This window comes from Coturnix japonica, chromosome 33 (genome assembly GCF_054131305.1).
Source record: "Coturnix japonica strain WE chromosome 33, WE-NBRP24, whole genome shotgun sequence".
Lineage (NCBI taxonomy): Eukaryota > Metazoa > Chordata > Aves > Galliformes > Phasianidae > Coturnix > Coturnix japonica.
The window spans coordinates 6,538,014-6,552,862 of NC_140695.1; the positions used below are offsets into that span (position 1 = coordinate 6,538,014).

At 44.6% G+C, this 14,849-nt stretch overlaps 1 long non-coding RNA gene across 1 annotated transcript; it reads right to left on the bottom strand.

The window, feature by feature from the left end:
- Positions 1–5,202: 5,202 nt before the first annotated feature.
- On the bottom strand, positions 5,203–14,631 carry LOC146755402 (uncharacterized). Its single transcript, XR_014938151.1, has 3 exons — positions 14,373–14,631; positions 6,186–6,461; positions 5,203–5,328 (listed from the first exon to the last, which is right to left on the bottom strand). It is a non-coding gene; the product is annotated as an uncharacterized LOC146755402 (long non-coding RNA).
- Between the last annotated feature and the right edge of the window lie 218 nt (positions 14,632–14,849).

Genomic DNA, 14,849 nt, shown 5'->3' on the forward strand with positions numbered 1-14,849 from the left:
ACTTGAAGCTCAAGACTGTACTGTAGTTCAACCAACAATATTTTGTGCAGCATGACCTAAAAAGTTCACAATAAAACCAAAACAAACTTCAATTTCAACTTGATAAATGAACTCAGGACATAATAACAAAGAGTGCTGATCTGGGCAAATAAAAGAGCATAAAGAAAAGAGAGCAGTGAAAAAGCTATCAAGGAAAAGCTCAGACTCGCATCCCTTGGAAGTGAAATTAAAGGCTCTCATTCATTTCCAGAGAAGTCAGAAAGGAAAATACCATTACATGCCATACCTTGAACCACTTGACGTCCATGTTGGGCCTGGACAGCTCACACTCAAATGTGACCTTGTCCTTCTCAATGACGCTACTGTCTGCCAATGGTTTGCTGATTTTCACAGGCAATTCTGAGAAGGAGAAAGAAGAATGTGGATTTAGTTGGGAACTTAGTTTTGTTCATAACCAGGTCCATGGGTGCTGTTAAATGGATCCTTCCAGATGGAAAAAACATTTCAGGTGGCCTCCTAGATTTTACCCCTTTTTGTGTTGCACGCAAGACTGAAAAAAAAAATTACTTCTGCAAAGTTCTTCTTGTCATAAGGAAACAAATATTTGGGGAATGGCAGAACCAGGTACAATTTTCCTTCACGTCAAGAAAGTATAAATTTCACTCTCATGCTCTTGGTGTGGTTTCTGCTATGATTATTTGGACTAATTAAGCTTCTCCCTGATGAAAGCCTAGAAGTATATCACAAGAAGGACCAACTTACCCATGACCTTTTATTTGTCTTACTCAAGCATCTCCTCCTGACCAAAACTGACAATAAAAGATTCAGCCAGACTACAGGTTTGAGCAGCTGAGTTGTTTCTAGGATCTCCTGCAATCTCAAGCTTGGAACACACACTTGTCTTTTGACTAAGTGTCTCTTATAGTGCAGTAAAACAACAGGTTTTCACACGGCGATTCCTCATTTACCTTGATCTGAAATCATTCTCAAACCATGTGGGATCAGTCCAGGGAGAAGGGGAGGAGAGGGGAAGGGAAAGGGGAAGTCCACAGTCCTCTAAAATCAGGCTTCTTAGCCTAAAGCTCAACAGCAAATAGCAGTCCACTTCCCCACATTGCTAGACTCCGAGCATTTAAAGAACATCAGCTGACCTCATTATGAGCTCTAACATAGCCAAAGGAATTCATATATTCAAATATTCTCTTGAGTGATGAGAAATATGGAGCATAACTTCAGACTTCTGCTGTTAAACTCTCACTTCTATCATAAACCAGAGTAAGAGTTCAATGCTGTTTTAGATGGAGGACTCATATTTTAAATAACTCATCTCATTAAGGCTTGGATTCCCTACTACAATTAGTTAAATTCCAGTTTGGATCATGCTTGGATCCACCTTGGATCACTTAGGGCTTCAGCCACTTATTGGAACTAACTCAATTTGTCTACAGAGAAGCTGTTTTCTATAGCAACAATAAGCTGTGATTGCAACTGGATGTCGGGAGAGCACAAATCCCGCAGTTATCCTGTACCAACATCCTCTCCTTCCATCAGAACAGCAAGTTTTTAAACCAGACTCATGCAAGCTTGCATGACACACCTTGTGTAAAACTGTTGGCAGCCATCAGGACAGCCAGTTGCTTCCTGTATAGACACTGTTCCATCAGTTTTGGTTTTTTGTCTCGCTAGAACAACAGCCAGTGTCTGAAAACTCCCACAACTGAAGCAACCACGCTGATATACCGCAGTCACTGGAGGTGCTCAAGAGCCACGGGTATGTGGCACTGGGGACGTGGTTAGTAAGTCCAGTGAGGGTGGGCTGGGTTGGACTCAGCTATCTCAGTGGTCTTTTCCAGCCTTGGGTGCAACTTGTAAGAGGGAATGAAGCAGCAAACTGCCCAGCACTGAGCTGCATTCTTCTGACACATGGTATCAGTGAACTGCTGTATTTCCCTATCTTCTCTGGAGCTATTGATCTAACCTAACTGAAAAAGTAAGCCTGAACCTAGATATAAATCAGGATCATAGTCACCCATGGTTGCTTATATATTCAGAAAGACACTCCAGAGGGTAATTCAGCGCATCTAGAAATTAAAGTAGAAGTTCCTTAGTCAAAAATATTCCACAGCCAGATTTTCACCTCGCTACCACTACATTAAAAAGGAGAATCCAACTTGTGGTGTGGGTCATTGATGTTGTTCCGGGGGGAATTGTGGCTGTTCCATGCCCACAGGGTAGAAGACAGCCAGTCTTCCTCTAAGCCACATAAAAAGCTGCTTAGTGCTCCCAAAGCGAATGCTCACCAGTTGTTTCCAACTTGAAGGTCATCTTCTGGCCAGCAGCCTCGCAGATGTATTCTCCAGCATCTTTCTTCTCCAGCTGCTCCACAACCAGACGCCGTGTTTTGCCCACAGATTCCATTCTGAACTTTCTGGAGGAGGCAAGCAGTCTTCCATCCTTGTACCATTTTACTTCGGTTGGATCCTGTGCTACTTCACAGCTGAGGGAGGCACTTGCTGCCAGGGCAGCACTCACCTCTTTCTGCACCTGCTCCTGGTTTATAAACACAGGTTTTGGCTCTGAGGGAAGAAAAGAAAAAGTATTGACTGAGGGACCGAAATGAGACCAACTTGCAGGTTTGTATGTACAGGTTGGAACAGGTTTAGGTTACCACTTGTGCCCAAACTAATAGCCTTCACTAGAGAATATCAGCTCTTCTGTTGAAACAAAGTGTCAAATCTAGGCAAGAAAGAACCTAGGAACTGAAGGAACCAAGAGGGTCCTTGAACACCAGTCCCATGGTTGCAAGTCACTATGCAAACATATTGAACCCAAAAGAACATCTGTCCTGCAGGCAACCAAAACCTGAGTTCCTTTTACTTAAGACCCACTGTGAAACATCAAAACACATAAACATGTGATAGTCAAACCACTGGCTGCCTTTTCATGACCCAGAACAGTACTCCTGGCTTCCTGAACAGACTCCTCATGGCCTCTACCATTGCCACAACTGTGACTGTCAAAGGCACAAAGGAAATATGCTCACCAACGCAGTCCTTTGTTCTTTGTGTGTGATTTGCAGATATCTATCTTACTTTGAGCTCTGGCAATAGTCAGCTCTACCAGGTCTCTTACTGTGAGTAGCAGACTCACCTATCCAGATGCAGCCTCCAACATAAAGGCATAGTAAAAAGGCAGTGTACTACTAGGAGAAGTTCCTGCTTCTCCTGCCATGAAAGGCTGCACGTAGAACATGCACTCCAGCCTCACTGCACATACTTATCCTAGTCAAATGTTTAGGTGAACAAGAATTACAGTTTGGGATCTCAGGCACAGGAGAGATTTGAATAATATCTTGAATATTGCTTCCACTGTACATATATTACTAATTATTGCTCTACAGACAGACTGAAACAGGTCTTTGTGTCATACTGAAACCAAATACTTTCTACAAACCCAGGCAATCAAGTCTAGGGAAAAAACCTCAGCACAGACTACAGTGATCCAGGTGCAGTATAATAGAAACTAGATTTTACTTTACTGTTCTCTGCTGTATTTCATACAACACCTGTCTTACCTGTGACATGAATCTTGAAGGTGAGTTTCTGGCCAGCAGCCTCGCAGCTGTACTCCCCTGCATCTTTCTTCTCCACCTGGCTCACCACCAGCCGACGCTGTTTGCCCTCTGACTCTACCTTGAATTTCTTGCTCGAGGTGATCAGTTTCCCCTCCTTTTATCACTTGACCTCTGTGATAAAATGTTTGCTCATTAAGACCGGGATGTGGTAGCATTGTGGTGGAGTGCTTGTTCATTAGGACCGGGATATAATGGTGGAATATGGAGGCCACAAAGGTTGCAGAACACTCTAATTTTATGGGTAGATTGTGTACTCTGCGTAGTTACAGGCAAAGCGCGCCCCGATGGATACAAAGTTCCACGGAAGGACCAACCAAGGAACGACACACCAAGTCGCACGATCACAACCGACCAATTAAAGGACAATACGCTCGGGATGGACAATACAAAAGAAGTTGCAAGGGACGGGACGGCGCGGCAGTTGGAGGAACAATAATCCCCCTGTCGCCCAGCGCTGAATTGCCTTTTAGTTTTACCCGCTACAATTAATAAAAGTTTATAATTGGAACATTATTGGCTCGTTGCTTATAAATTGATGACAACCTCCATCTTCTCCTGGGCCACCTCGCAGCTCAGCGTGGCATTTTTCTGTTGTTGCAGCCTTCACCACCTTCTGTACCTTCTCCTTGTTTGTAAATACAAATTCTGGCTCTGAAAAGAGAGAGATACATTAGTTTGGCCTCTTGAAAGAAGAGCAGGTTTTGGGGAAGGAGTCAGAAAAATGAATCAGTTCTCCCAGTCTGATGCCCCAAGAGAATGATGTGGAGAGAAGTTGTGCAATTTATGGATGCCCCATCCCTGAAAACATTCAAGTCTAGGCTGGATGGGTGTTAGAGCAACCTAGTCTCAAAGAATGTGTTCCTTTCCAGGACAGAGATTGGAACTGGATGATCCTCCAGGTCCCTTCCAACAAAAGGCATTCTGTGATGCTTCTTGTATGACTCTCATGACTCTTTCGTCCCCTAGCTGCCATTTACTTATGTCTTCAAAACATCAACTTATACAAAACATTCCTGTAGTATTCTCTCCCATGCTAAATGAGCCCTTCCAAGACAAAAACATGTTACATAGAGCACACCCCCTAGTGCTTGACACAAAGCCCCTGTTCTGAAACTTCCTGAGACGCAGCTGCATTGCAGAGTTGTTCTAGTGGTACAGGCACGTGGGAATGGAGAAGTGCAATCAGAACTTTCTTGTCTATGGCCTCATTCCCACAGCAAAAGGAAATTCCTGAAGATTTTAAAAGATGGAGCTGCCTCACAACTGTATTTAGAATAATTTGTTCAATTTCCTCATCAGAAATTAACCACCCCAAGGTTCAGCTCCAAAAATTTTAAGCATAGCAGGGAAAACTTACAAACTAATGACCGTTTTCTAAAACATTCTAGAATGAAAGGCCAAAATGTGTTCTCTCTCACCTGTGACATGAATCTTGAAGGTGAGTTTCTGGCCAGCAGCCTCGCAGCTGTACTCCCCTGCATCTTTCTTCTCTACCTGGATCACCACCAGCCGACACTGTTTGCCCTCTGACTCCACCTTGAACTTCTTGCTCGAGGTGATCAGTTTCCCCTCCTTGTACCACTTCACCTCCATCTTCTCCTGGGCCACCTCGCAGCTCAGCGTGGCATTTTGAGTCAGTGCAGCCTTCACCTCCTTTTGTACCTTGTCCTTGTTTGTAAACACGTCTTCTTTCTCTGCAGGGACATCACAACAGTCACACCATTTTGCTGTAGTCTGCTGCAGAGCTTACTCCAGTTCCCCATTTTCATTATACTTGCCCTTCACAGGGACCATCATGATGCCTCATTAAGACAGGAAAATACTTTCCCCTCTATTTTGCCTTGGGAAATGAATAGGCATATCATTTCATATCATATCATAAATCTAAACATTTCGCAGTCTGATAGCAGATTTGGACATGAGATTTAGAACACCTGCATGCACTGCTGAACCTCCTCCCTTCTCTTTGTTTCTTCTGATGTCTCTCTACATTTCCAGTAAATCAGAAGGGAACGGCCCTCTAGAACAGGTTGCCCAAGGAGACTGTGGATGCTCCATCCCTGCAGGCATTCAAGGCCAGGCTGGATGTGGTTCTGGGCAGCCTGGGCTGCTGGTTGGCAACCCTGCACATAGGAAGAAGGGGGTTGGAACTGGATGAGCACTGTGGGCCTTTGCAACCCAGGCCATTTATGAGTCTGATTAGTGGCATTTTCCACCTCATTGTGTCATTCAAATTTTGTAACCAGATCTCATCAAACACCTCCCCTTTTCTCACTCCTTGCATGCCTGGTGTGCTCTTGCACTGTAACCCTGCAGACACCAGCTGACTACAAGAGCTGCACAAGTTACCCTCCTTGCCTATTGTTTGTTGCAGTAATTCATTCCTGGATGGAAAAGCACATGTAGAAAAGTGTTGCTATGACACTAGATGACAAAGAAAGTCCTATAGCCAAAATGTTTTGCACCAGAGAGGCTGTAAGTTGATCCTCCAAATGCAAGACACACAAAATGAAGTGTTCCTTTATCTCTGGGATTCCAAGCATTTTCTCACCTCTGACTTTCACTTGGAATGTTGCTTTGTCATCTTTTGTTTCACAGCTGTAGCTCCCTTGGTCTTTCAGGGTCACATTTTTGACCATGAGCTTGCGGTGCGTCCCCTGGGAGATGATGGTTGTCCTCTGGTCCTGCTTCACCTCTATTTGATCTTTCTTCTATACGACAGCTCCGCTTGCAGCTGACACCTCACACACCAGCTCCAGGTCTTCAGAAGGACTGACTGATATTTCTGGAGTCGTTTTGGACTTGCTGACAAAATTAATGGCTTCATCTGAAGAAAAAAAGAGAAAGTGGTTTACATCCTGACTCAGGCTTATTCAGCACAGCATTAAGATACAGTTAGAACTGATTGTAATGTCTCTGCTCATTACATCTGGGGGATCAAGTTTCACCTCTGGAGGTACTCACATACAAACGTGTGCTTGATTCTCCTGTGTAAGGAAAGAGTAAGTTCTATGCAGACAGTTCTTATTTCTTCTAATCAATTCTGTATTCTGCACATGTTCTTCTGAAGCTAAAATGAAGGCAGCTAAGTAACCTGTTTGCAATACATGAACAAACCAATTCAACACCTTGTCTCTAAGCTAACAAGCAGCGTTTGATGAGCACATCAGTATTTCATGCCCTTCATTCCATCCAGACTGTATTGGCAATAACTATGCTGGTATTAACAAGGATAGCAATTACAAGCAAAATGGTAGAAATACAGAAGATATAAGGAAAAGGGAACTCACCAGAGCTGAGGCGATCCTCCCTGGTGAGCGATCTCCAAGAGATGCTGCCTCAGTGAGGGTCAGCCCTTAAATGAGGTCTCAGAGGAGGTGGAGTCGAACTCCACCCCTCCAGGGAGCACAGCTACATAACTTTCACCTGTGCTCCCACAGCTGACCCCACACTTGCCTCAGCTGATCAATCAGTGGTTCACATTGTGATCTCCCATACACTCCACCCCTTCACAACGTGAACCAATGATTAGGTGAGTTCCCCTTATTACAGAGACCCAATCACGACGCTGATACAATCTCCCGTCGCATTAGATGTTGATATTATTCAAATGATGATGATTGGATGGGTGTTTATGATCTTCCATGGGCCAGTGCTTGATAGATGTTACCGGAGACAAATCATCTTGAAGTGCAGGTCCGTCTGCGTTTCATCAGTCCAGAGTAATGGTCCTAGAGGCTTAGAATCAATCTTAAGGGGAGTAATATAGATGTTTCAAGGGTACTAGGAGGGGAAGATCCGCCCTCCAGGGCAAGATACAGGCCGTATTCTTATCTTGGGTCAATACTTCTGCTTGTACTGGATTATGTCCCGGCCTCCGATACCATACCCTCTGGCCAGATATCTGTGGCTGTATAACTATATCTGGCACCAGAGGAGGAGTCTTGATCTGCCATAGGGACATAATAGGTGTTCCTTTAGCAATAAAGGCCGGAGTATTGACCACGATGTCAGTAGGCCATGTACCTATCACCAAGGGGGTGACTGAACCTCCCACCTCCAATAATCTCCCCCAAGGTGCAAGTAGGCCACACCATTTGGGTCCTACCTGCACCTTCCAAGGCCAATTTATCTTATGGATTCCCGGTTCTAAATTCTCAGGGGCAGGGAGCAGAAGATTATTTTCAGTACCAACCTGCGGTTTTACCTTATTATCGGTGCCTGTAATTTGGATCCTAAGAGGGGAGGCCCATATAGTTTGTAACATTTTCAGGGCACTGGGTCTGCCATCCCGAGGTCTTTCATTCAGGTCCCGCACGGTTTCATATAATCTTTTTGTCCACCCCTGCAGGGACTGAGAGTCTGTTTTCAGGGCAGCCTTAAGGATACCATTATAACGTTCAATAAGGCCTGCCCCTGTTGGGTTATATGGCAGGTGGAATCGCCATTCAATGTTGTTTTCTTCTGCCCAGCGCTGTATCATCGCTCCAGTGAAGTGAGTCCCTTGGTCACTCTCGATAACTTGAGGTGTCCCGTATGCAGACATCAGTTTAGTAAGTGCCTTAATTGTGTATGCTTGATTTGCCTTTGGTACAGGATAGGCTTGCAGCAGTCCACTTACAGTGTCAACGCAGGTCAGGGCATATCTCGCCCCCTCAGACCGAGGGAGGGGCCCAATGTAGTCGACCTGCCATCTCTGAAGAGGACTATATCCTCTAGCAATGTGGGATGTTGTTTCAGGCAACGGTCTCGGTCTCATCTTTGAGCAAGCATCGCAATCCTGACATGCTTGAACGATATCAGATAGTTGTACAGGCAGCCCCCATGCTTTAGCAGCTGCCCACATTATCTTCTGTCCAGCATGCCGTAGCTTCTGATGTAACCAACGGGCAATATTTTCAGATTGTGAATTCTCAATCCATCGGATTCGGGCCAGTGTGTCAGCTTCATCATTTCCTGGTGACTGCAAGGGTTGATGACCAGAGACATGGTAGACACATACTGTCCTGTGTTTGACCGTATTCCAAATGTCTACCCACATGTCTTTACCCCAAATCGGTCGGGCGTGGATAGTCCATTCCTGGGTAGCCCATTGCGTAATCCACAGAGTGAGCCCCCGGTACACAGCCCAACTATCTGTACAGATGTTCAGGACGCCGTCACCAGGTTCTTTAGTTATAACCATCCACACGGCTTGCAATTCTGCCCATTGGCTGCTTTGACCATCCCCCTCATCAAACCAGATGGTCTCAGTAGAGGGATGGTATGCTATTGCTCGCCACTTGCTCGGGTTGCCTCTGCTGGACCCATCCGTATACCAGGCATCTTCAGGAATAGGATATCTTCCTTCCTGAACGGGACTCTTCTCTGGTGGAGCAACCATCGGTTCTTTTGATGTATCACTGTGATACGTCACTGGGCCTAGGATCTTCTGTAGTTCTTCTTTAAGTGGAGATGAAGACAGACTGCTTCTCTGGCTTAGATAGGCGACCCATCGTGCCACCGTTTGTGCTTGGGCCACCCCCGTCTTAGGAAGGTGAGTCAAATCTCTCACCCACCCCTGGATTGGTAATGAAGTCTTAACTATGACCTCTGCTGTTTGCGTTATCGGCTCTACTGCTTGTAATGCCGAATAGGCAGCCAATAACTGTTTCTCAATCATGCTATATCGTTCTTCTGCTCCGTGCCAAACCTGAGACCAGAATCCAATGGGGGTTCAAACAGAACTCTGGCGTTGCCACAGGCCCCAGCCAAAACCATCTTGAGTAACATGAACATCTAGTTCAGCTGGGAGGGTCGGATCAAATATACCCAACGCCTGAGCTTGTTTAACTGCCAGTTTTGCCTGTTGGAAAGCATCCTGTTCTATCTTTCCCCAATTCCATGATTGACCCTTCTTTGTAAGCTTGTATAATGGCCTTAATAGCTGAGCTAAATGAGGTATAAAGGAGCGCCAATACCCCAATATACCCAAACATTCTTGCAATTGTTTTGATGTTGTAGGGACTGGAAACGCTTGGACTTTATCTACTACCGCACTGGGTAGTACTTTGGTTTTCCCGGACCAAATTACTCCCAGGAATTTTACAGATAGCCCCGGACCTTGCACCTTCTGTGGGTTTATAGCCCACCCTCTTTTCTGCAGGTAAGCTATCAACAAATCTGCTGCTTGTCTCACCGCCTCTAACGAATCGGATGTTAACAGGAGGTCATCAATATAATGATATAAATTGACATTATTTGGCTTTTCCCACTTAGCCAGATCACGTGCCACTAAATTATGACAAAAAGTGGGCGAATGTACGTACCCTTGGGGTAGGACCTGGAAAGTCCATTGCCTCCCTTCCCATGTAAATGCAAACTGATCTTGCGATTCTTCACTGATTGGAATACTGAAGAATGCATTCGCCAAATCCAAGACACAGTGATATGTTTTGATTTCCCTGCTTAGTGTGTCCATTAGGGAGGCAATATTGGGTACAGCCGCATGAACAGGTGGCGTGACCTTATTTAATTCCCTATAGTCTACTGTCATCCTCCATGTTCCATCCGGTTTTCGCACTGGCCATATTGGGGAGTTATATGGGCTATGTGCAGGCCTTATAATACCCACTCTTTCTAATTCCTGCACCGTCTTTGTTATTTCATCCTGCCCACCCGGGAGTCTGTACTGTTTCACATTAGTAATCCGGCGTGGCTTCGGCAAACAAATAGGCTCATGTTTTGCATGGCCTCTCAATATTGTCTGGATTGCCCGGATACTAATGCATCTCTGCCGCAATCGGAACTCTCCCACTGTTGTATGGAGAGCCAGACCCCACAGGATATCAATTCCTAATATATACTCTGGAATTGGGGCAATGGATACCTTGTACTCCCGTGGTGGAAGACGCCCGACCCCCAGTTTTACCCAGGTTTGGGTGACCGGAATGGTTTGTCCCCCAAAACCTCCAATCATCACTCTATTACCTTTAAATTTAGTTGGGTCTCCATATATTATAGATGTCTCTGCCCCGGTATCAACTAGGGCCATAACCTTCTGTATATTCTTTCGGGACCAGTATATCGTCAGTTCCACATAGGGCCTCCGGTCCCGTCTAGAGGCCCTAGGAGGACTGACATCCCTCGTCAAGCCATGAACTGAGCCAGATTCAAGTCTTTTACCTCCGATACCTCCGGTGTCATAACCCGAGGCACCTGAGGTGGCTTCTTTTTCCTATTTGGAACTATAAAATCTTCTAAATTCCATGTTGTTGTTGGTCGCCACTCTATAAATCTTATCCCTGGCCTTTTGGGTTTATTCTGAAATTTTTGTTCATCCTTCAGTTGCTTCCACAACTGAAGGAGAACCTGATTGGGCTGCCCATCAATTTTTGAAAACTGAACGCCTGCCCGGAGCAGATCATTAAACATTTGTTTCCGGGATACCCTAACAGGTCCTGCCCGAGAAGTTCGCGGGGCCGATCTTCTGGCTCGCACTATTGGAAAAGCCTCGGCATCCTCAATCACCCTGATATTGCGCTTAGCTCGTAAATGCTCAGTTTCTCCGAGGTCTGCTACCAATTGGGCGGCTTGTTGGACTACTGCCTCTGCGGATACTACTGGATTAAGTATGGAAACCAAGGTTCCATACATATGAGAGGGTGCTTACTGTAAAATTAGGTCCCTCATTCCCGCAGAAAATTTAACCATATCAGGGCTATCGAATGTGTCTTCGTAGATAGCCTCTCTCATACCTAATTCGCATATATAATTTTGAAGGTCTTCCATAGAAGACCACATCCCTGTGTTTACTGGCATGTCAGTTTTATTTGTCCACACCATGCGGCAAGCAGCCATTATCCATTCTACAATTGAATGGTTTTCTTCAGGGAACTGAGTCCCAGCATACAGTCTCTGCCGAAGGGCAGGATGTACTGTTATTGTGGCCAACTTAGATACTTCGGGGCCACTAACCAGTACACTATCTGCCCCTGAATCCCATAACCGTAATAACCAAGCCGGAACACTTTCCCTTGGCCTTTGCCTAAATCGTTGCACTAGGTCCATGAGTTCAGCAGGCGTATATGGACGGGCTGTTACATGTAAAACAGATTCGGCAGGGGGCCATTGATCAGGAGGCACTCCTGCTGGTCGATCTTGAATTTTCTTTGTTTTTTGAGTTATTCCTGGACGGACTTCTAGTGAGTCCGTCTCAGATGGTTTTTCTAGATCAGATTTAGTGATCTTATTTTGATTCATTTCTTCAGGATCTTGATCGTCATTAAATGAAATGTATCTAATTTGAGGGTTGGAGGAAGAAAATGACGGTTTTTTTCCTGTCAATAGATTGATCTCACCCTCCAATTTTTCAATACAGGCCTTTAACAATTCATTTTCATGTGCAATGTTGTTTGATTTTATCTCTGCCCGATTTAAAGCATTTAATAATGGCCAGGCTGCCATAGATGCAGCCATTCGCTTTTCTTTTGTAATTAAGATATCTTTTTGTAGTCCTAGAAAGTAATCAGTTAGACAATAGGCGTCCATGTTATTTGGTACTCTTCAAGGGCCCCATTGTTCAATAATTGTTGCTAATTGGTAATATGGGGACGCCTCAAAACCTGGAATTTGTCCAGGAAGGCATGTCCCTAAGGGGGTGGTCTTCTCCCCCTTGTACCAATTAAAGATTTTCCACACAAAGGACATTTTTTTTTTTTCCTTATATTTCTAGATGCCAAGTCAGTGGCTCCTGCCTGGCTCGCCAAATGTATTGGCAATAACTATGCTGGTATTAACAAGGATAGCAATTACAAGTAAAATGGTAGAAATACAGAAGATATAAGGAAAAGGAAACTCACCAGAGCTGAGGCAATCCTCCCTGGTGAGCAATCTCCAAGAGATGCTGCCTCAGTGAGGGTCAGCCCTTAAATGAGGTCTCAGAGGAGGTGGAGTCGAACTCCACCCCTCCAGGGAGCACAGCTACATAACTTTCACCTGTGCTCCCACAGCTGACCCCACACTTGCCTCAGCTGATCAATCAGTGGTTCACATTGTGATCTCCCATACACAGACAGAACCTGCCTGAGGAGCAAGCTGATGGCTGTCAGCTACAGGCAGACCTAGCTTTGTACTGCATTTCTTAGAGCAACAACTGTTGCTTTCAGTCACTGAATATACCAAGGCCAATTACTATGCCAGGAACATTTATGGCATCAGTGAACAAAAAATGCGTTAAAAATTGTAATAGACAGGAGCCATTTATTCTTTTATAACTAGGTGACCAAAGAACAACAGTCCTTCTAGAGTCAAGCTGTTAAGAACTAATAGCATCAATCAATATCACATAGATAGATTACTTCCCTGCCCTAAGACCATCTTGCGACCATTTGGTGCTCCTAATTAAGCCCTCTTGATGGCATTTTGTCTGAGCCATGCGACATTTTGTGATAGGAGTTACTGCTAGTGTTCCCTTAACCCTACACCAAAGTAGGATTAAGGTATCCATTCTCAGGGAATCATGCAGGCTTCCTCTGTATTTGATGCTCAGAGACAGCCCCAGAACTTTTTAAATCTTAGCTTAGCTCTCATCCAATAATGTTCATCAAACAGTGCAACTTGTCCTTTGGGGATGCCTTTGTTCTGCATCAACCAGTTCCAACGGAGTCTTCTTGGCTTGTTTTAGATCAGTTTTTCAACAGATAAAGCCAGGGTCTTTGAATTACAAAGTGAAATTGCAGAATGCATGATTCTCAACCAAACAGAACAGCAGGTGGGATGCAGGGTGAATACCTGAACCAACACCACCTGCAAGCAATCCTTCAATATCTTAGGAATCTCTAGCCACCCCAAATCCAGTGTTGTGCTTGATCTATCATCTCTGCTGAGTTTTTAGCTAAGCTGATGGTGAGCATCACGGTGGTGATGGGTGAGCAGTCAGACTAGAGGGTCTTAATCAACCGTAAGGATCCTGTGATCAGAGGAACGTGAATGTGCTGTTAAAGGTCACAAGCGCTGCACTGCAGCATGAGCATACACAGCGAAAGGCTTTCAGTAGAGCTTCAGTTCATAAATGAGGACTGGGTTATGGAAAATAGGCTCAAGATATAAAACAGAAAACAGATCTTAACGCCAGGTTCTGTGAATGCAACCAGCTGAATTTCACAGATATTGAATTTCAATGACAATTTCTTGTGTTATTTTACCCTCCAGCTCCACCCTGAACAGGAACATGTCAGTGACAAGCATTACTCCTCCAGGCTTGACCTAACAGTGCTTTACTTGCACTATGAGCTAATGGCTGTGCTTACAGCACCTCAGGGAGACACCTCAGAGATCACAATGTCCTTCGGGTACAGCAGGAGACACTCAACTCTCCAAATGTGGAGTTTAATTTGTCCAAAGAGGAGACAGGATTCCCATGCTAATAACTTAGGACCATTTCAGTCATAGGTTTAAAGATGATGTAAGTGCTGAGGCAATACATGAACTAGATGAATGAAGCCCAGATGTCAGGGCTCAAGTCGTGACTCCAGCCCCAGCTGGAGCTAAGGCTGTCTTGAATTCATCACAACACAGTTACATTATTTGCTCATACTGTGGATTTGCATAGGGACAACAGGAAGGTCAGAATTGCTTCAATAGAGCTATGCAATCTTTGTCCTAAATACTGGAAACCCACAGCGTTGGACAAATAAAATGAATTAAGTCTGAAGTGCTTTACATGGATTGTGATCCTATGTTTGCCTCACAAACTTACCTGAGACTTTCCAATCAAAAATCAGAGTGTCATCTCCAATTGTGTAGATGTATGTTCCCTCGTCTTCTTTCGTTACAGCTGAAGCCACAAGCTTATGCAGTTTCCCTTTATCTTCCATTGTGAATTTCTTACTGGTCTTGATTTCTTTGCCATTTTTGTACCACTTCACCATGACATTGGCTTCAGAGGTCTCAGAAACAAATTCAGCTTGTTTTCCAGCAACGGCCCTGATTACTCCTCCACTTGTCTCTTTGATTACGAAGTTTGCCAGTGCTGAAACAAAATATGAAGACACAAAATACATATGATGGTAAAGAACTGCAGGGACATTGGTGACCTTGAGGCATTCATTTATCATAAGATCAAACGTGCACGTTTAATCCTAGTTCTAATTGCTAGATTCTAATTCAGAAGCTGGCAAATTGGCAGCTTTTATAAACCACGTACCAGATTACCTTATCTCCACAAGTTGAAGGA